We start from the raw sequence: 6,140 nt of genomic DNA on the forward strand, positions 1-6,140 counted from the left end.
CGGGGTGCTCACGATAAGAGAGATCTTCTTGGATCTCAATGTCCTCGAAGTTGACGGTGCGATCAGGAGTCTTGAAGCACTTGCGGAGCTGAGAGACATGGAATATGTCATGCACATTTGCGAAGTTTGAAGGAAGCTCGAGTTGATAAGCGAGATCGCCTCTCTTGCTGACGATCTTGAAAGGTCCCACGTATCTGGGGGCAAGCTTCCCTTTGATACCGAAGCGGCAAGTACCTTTCATAAGAGAGACGCGGAGGTAAACATGATCTCCGATCTCGAAAGCCAAATCACGGTGCTTACTATCATAGTAGCTCTTCTGGCAGGATTAGGCTGCTTTGAGGTTATCTCGAATGACTTTGAACATTTCCTCTGCCTCTGTGATTAAGTCATTTCTCAAAAGCTGACGTTCACCGGTTTCGGACCAATTGAGAGGGGTACGGCACTTCCTGCCATACAGAATTTCAAATGAGGCCTTGCCCGAACTTGCTTGAAAACTGTTGTTGTAGGAGAATTCAGCATATGGAATACAATCCTCCCACTTCATGCCGAAGGAGATCACACAAGTCCAGAGCATATCTACAAGAATATGATTGACACGCTCGACTTGACCGTTAGTTTGAGGATGGAAATCTATGCTGAAGCGGATGTTGGTGCCCATGGCCTTCTGAAAAGAATCCCAAAACTTGGAGGTAAAGATGCTGCCACGGTCTGAAGAGATCACTTGTGGAATACCGTGCAGAGAGACAATCTGAGAGGTATAGAGCTCCGCCAATTGAGCTGCAGTGATTGACTCTTTGATAGGCAGAAAGTGAGCCACTTTAGTGAGTTTGTCGATGACAATGAATATATCATCATTGCCACATTTGGACTTTGGAAACCCAGTCACGAAGTCCATCTCAATGTGGTCAAACTTTCATTCTGAAATGGCAAGAGGTTGGAAGAGACCAGCTGGCCTTTGGTGTTCTGCCTTCACTCTTCTGCAGACATCACACTCATTCACGAACTGAGCAATCTCGCGCTTCATTCGAGTCCACCAATAAGCCTGCTTGAGGTCCTGATACATCTTCGTGCTCCCAGGGTGGATGGAGAGGAGAGAATTGTGAGCCTCGTTCATGATCACTTTACGAAGGTCACCTTTGGGCACAACAATACGATCCTCGAAGAAGAGAGTATCCTTGTCATCAAGGCGGTAGCACTTGTACTTGGGTTGACTCTTGGCAATCCCAATCTTCACCTTCTTCACCATAGCATCAAGAAGCTGGGCTTGGCGAATCTGGTCTTCCAAGATAGGAGAGACTTGAAGGTTGGCGAGGAAACCTTGAGGAACAACTTGCAGATTAAGTTTGCGGAAAGCTTCACAAAGCTCGGGTTGATAAGGCTTGAGAATCAGAGTGTTGCAATAAGCCTTCCTGCTCAACGCGTCAGCAATCACATTGGCCTTGCCTGGAGTATACTCGATACTCGGATTATACTCTTGAATCATTTCGACCCACCGAGTCTGCCTAAGGTTGAGATTAGGCTGAGTGAAGATGTACTTGAGACTCTTGTGGTCAGTGAAAATGTCCACTTTTCTTCCCAATAAGAGATGTCTCCAAGTCAAAAGAGCATGCACAATTGCCGCCAACTCGAGGTCATGAGTGGGGTAGTTCTTCTCATTGGGCTTCAACTGGTGAGAGGTATAAGCCACAACTTTCTTCTCTTGCATCAACACTGCGCCGAGACCTTGGAGAGAGGCATCGCAAAAGATCTCGTACGGTTTGGATTCATCAGGCGGAGTCAGAACTGGAGCAGTGACCAATTTCTCTTTCAAAGTGTTGAAAGCAATGTCACACTCTGGAGACCAAACGTACTTGACGTGCTTCTGGAGAAGATTTGAGAGAGGCTTCGCGATCTTAGAAAAGTTTTCAACGAATCTTCAATAGTAGGTTGCGAGACCGAGGAAGCTACGGAGTTGCTTCACGTTCTGAGGAGGTTCCCAATTCACAATTGCAGACACCTTCTCAGGATTCACCGCAATGCCCTTGGTAGAGATGATATGTCCAAGATAAAGAACCTCATCGAGCCAAAATTCGCACTTGGAGAACTTGGCGTAGAACTGGTGTTCCCTGAGCTTATCGAGTACCAAACGCAAGTGCTTGGCATGATCTTCCTTGTTCTTCGAAAAGACCAGAATATCGTCGAGATAGACCAAAACGAAGTCATTGGTGTAGGCGTTGAAGATGAAGTTCATCATGCGAGAGAAAGTCGGAGGAGCGTTGACGAGGCCAAAAGACATGACAGTGTATTCATATGAACCATAGCTTGTCCTGAAAGCCGTCTTGGGAATATCTTGCTCACGGATTCGAATCTGATGATAACCCATATGGAGATCAAGCTTGGAGAATACTTGGGCACCTTTGAGTTGTTCGAACAGCTCGTTGATGTTGGGAAGTGAGTATTTGTTCTTGATGGTCTTCTTGTTCAATGGACGGTAATCAACACAAAGTCGGTCCGTTCCATCCTTCTTCTTCACAAAAAGAACAACACAACCCCACGGAGAAGAACTAGGCCAGATGAGACCCATTCTCTCTTGAATATCGAGTTGCTTCTTCAGCTCCTTCAACTCTTCAGGTCCGAGCTTGTAAGGATGCTTGCACACTGGTTCCGTGCCAGGCTCAAGATCGATGACGAATTCAACTGGCCGGTGCAGAGGCATTCCTGGAAGCTCTTCTGGAAAGACGTCTTGATATTCGCAAATGACTGGAATTTGCGAGATGGCATCCAGTTCACCCTTCTCATTGAGAGAAAACAGACGGATAGTATTATCCCGAGCGGCAAAGACAATTACATCCTCAGACGAATGAGTCAATTGAATCTGTCTGGCTGCACAATCAAGCTGAGCCTTGTGCTTAGAAAGCCAATCCATCCCGAGAATAAGATCAATATCCGATTTACCAAGGACCATTGGAGAAGCCAGAAACTTGAAACAATGCGATGGGAAGTCAACTCATGCTTAGATGCAAAAGGTTTTGAGATGAAACAATGCGATGCACCAGTGTCAAAAAGAACTTTTGCAGGAACATCGTTAACAGGAAGGTTACCCATGATGACATCTGACGAGTCCTCTGCCTGAGCTGCGTTCATCAAGTTGACCTTGGCGTGCTTGGGGTTATGCTTGACCACAGCTGTACTTGCCGATCTCACAGGAGGAGGAGGAAGACGCCTCTGATTGAAGCATTTGTTGGCATAGTGACCCTTCTGTTGGCACTCGTTGCACGTGACCTCTGAAAGCGGACGGTGATATGGAGCACTTGATCTTGGAGCTTGAGACGAAGTCTTGTTCTGAAAGCCAGGGTTGGGTGGGTGGGAAGATCCACTGCCACCTTTGCTCTTCTGATACGGCTGACGAAACGGAGGAGGAGGAAGCCAATACTTCTGCTGCTTGGCCACTTGAGTAGAGGAAGAAGGAGTAGTGTCTCTGACTCGCTTCTTGGAAGCATCACACCTCAGTTGAGCAGCCTCTTGCTTCAATGCCATGTTGTAGAACTCATCGTACCTCAAGGGCTCAAAGAGAACAAGAGCTAGCTGGATTTCTTCTCTGAGACCACCCCTGAACTGGTATATCATGCTCTTCTCATGAGGTACGTCCTGCTTAGCAAAGCGGGCGAGCTTCTGAAACAACTTGTTGTAGTCATAGACAGACCAAGAGCCTTGCTTCAGGTTGTGGAATTCCTCACGCTTGCTTTCAACCATGCTCTAAGGAATATGATGAGCTTTGAAATCTTGACGGAATTCATCCCAAGTAATCACACGGCCTCCTCTGGAATCCTTGTACTGCTGGAACCATTCTGCAGCTTGGTCTTTGAGTTGGAAGGAAGCGAACTTGACGAAGTCCTCAGGCCTGACGTTACTGCACTCGAAATGCTTGCATAGATCCATGAGCCAATCGTCAGCATCAGTTGCCTCAACACAATTGCTGAAAGTCTTTGGCCCGTTAGCAAGGAACTGGTTGAGTGTAGCAAAGTGATTCTGATTGTTGCCTTGGTTGCCTTGGTTCGCTTGATTGCGCTCTTGAAGAATTTGCATGATCAACTGCGTGTTTACATTGGTTGCGGCCATCACAGCTTGCCATGCCTCCGGAGGAGGTGGAGGTGGTGGCGGATCCTGATTCTGATTCTGATTGGTGCTCTTAGCGGGAGCCATCCTGAAGAGGGTGACATCCGTTAGCACATTGACAGATAAAATGAAGCTGAATCCAACGAAATGAAAATTGCAACATAAAGTCTTCACATCCGAACAAAATGAACGAATGCATTCCACTTGAAATGGTCACATATCCATAAATTGAGAAGCCACTTAGAATTTAGGTAGAGGAATAAAACAACAAGGTACGGATCAAGAACGAATACTCGGTAAGAAATCCCAATCTGAAACCAAATATCCGTGGAAGAAGAACTAGAGCTACAAGAATTCCCACCTATGAAACTCCCGAACCTTTCCGGTTATGCAATCAGGTGTTGGGGATACAGGGGAAGCATAATATCTCACCCAAAACTAGCAAATCCTACATCCACCTGTATCCATCCTTCAACACATAACCGAGAAAAAACTTCGGAAACCATCTACCTCAACCTTCGAAAAGCATCCGTTATACAAGTTATGGCGATACTCCCAAACTCCCGCCCCAGTACTGGGTGGCGTCGAGGTTATCTCACCAACGAACTGCATAAAAGAGATTTTTGATGTCGGCGTACTAAACTCAGGTATTCCAGAACTGCAACGATAAAATTGTGACGACAACACCTCGGAGCTCAACTCCCCGGGACACTGCCACAACCCCTAAAGACAGGAGGCACCAAGAACAATGTTCTCGTCACAAAACCATCGGAATGATTCCAAGATACCCGCGTGATCCTGAATTTTTTTTTGTGAAATTTGAGAAGAGAAGAGTCAAAACTCTACGTCAGGATGCCTTACCAGAGCGATGAGGAGACTGGGGAGTAAAAAGAATTCCCAAACCCTCCGATATATAATTCCTAAATGACTCAAAACTTTTTTTCTAGACTCAAACTCGGGTGCTAAAAACGATCAATCAATGGGGGCTCCTAAGGTCGGGGAAGGCTCTGATTACCAACTTGTAACTCCCTCGATGCGGCTATAACTCCCACGTGTCAAGGCACGCCATAGAGACATAACCGCATTGAAAGGAATGTCGCAAGTTAGGCAATCTTCACAACATCCCATGTAATATAGATAATAAAAGGGGAGATACATAGTTGGCTTACACTCGCCACGTCAATCAAAGTACATAAATAGGATTACAACATTCAAACACTCATGGCCCGACTACGGCGCCAAAATAAAAGATAAACCCAACATGCGACACGGTCCCGATCACCCCAACTGGGCACCACTACTGATCATCAGGGAAAGACACGTAGTATCGGCGTGAGTCCTCGTCGAACTCCCACTTGAGCTCAAGCGCGTCATCTGGAGCGGAATCATCAGGCCCTACATCTGATTTGGAAGTAATTTGTGAGCCACAGGGACTCAGCAATCTCGCACCCTCGCGATCAAGACTATTTAAGCTTAATAGGTAAGGCAAAGGAAAATATGTGGAGCTGCAGCAAGCGACTAGCATATATGGTGGCTATCCTGTTCGCAAAAGAGAGCGAGAAGAGGAGGCAAAGCGTGAGCGAGTAACTAGAGGGCATCCTGCAGCAAGCATTACTCCAACACCGTGTTCACTTCTCGGACTCCGCCGAGAAGAGACCATCACGGTAACTCACACAGTTGATTCATTTTAATTAAATTAAGGTTCAAGTTATCTACAACCGGACATTAACAAATTCCCATCTGCCCATAACCGCGGGCACGGCTTTCGAAAGTTCAAATCCCTACAGGGGAGTCCCAACTTAGCCCATGACAAGCTCTCATGGTCAACGAAGGAATAGACCTCCTCCTGAGACGTTCCGATCAGACTCGGTATCTCGGTTCTTCAAGACACTTCGACAAGTTAAAAACAAATCCAGCAACACCGCCCGAATGTGCTGACAAATCCCGATAGGAGCTGCAACTAGCAACGCTATAAGGGGGGCTGAGCAAAGCGGTAACATAGCCAATCAACGGTTTGCTAGGACATGGTGGGTTAGAGGTTTGAC

Source organism: Triticum urartu, chromosome 1, assembly GCF_003073215.2.
Source record: "Triticum urartu cultivar G1812 chromosome 1, Tu2.1, whole genome shotgun sequence".
NCBI classification, from domain to species: Eukaryota; Viridiplantae; Streptophyta; class Magnoliopsida; order Poales; family Poaceae; genus Triticum; species Triticum urartu.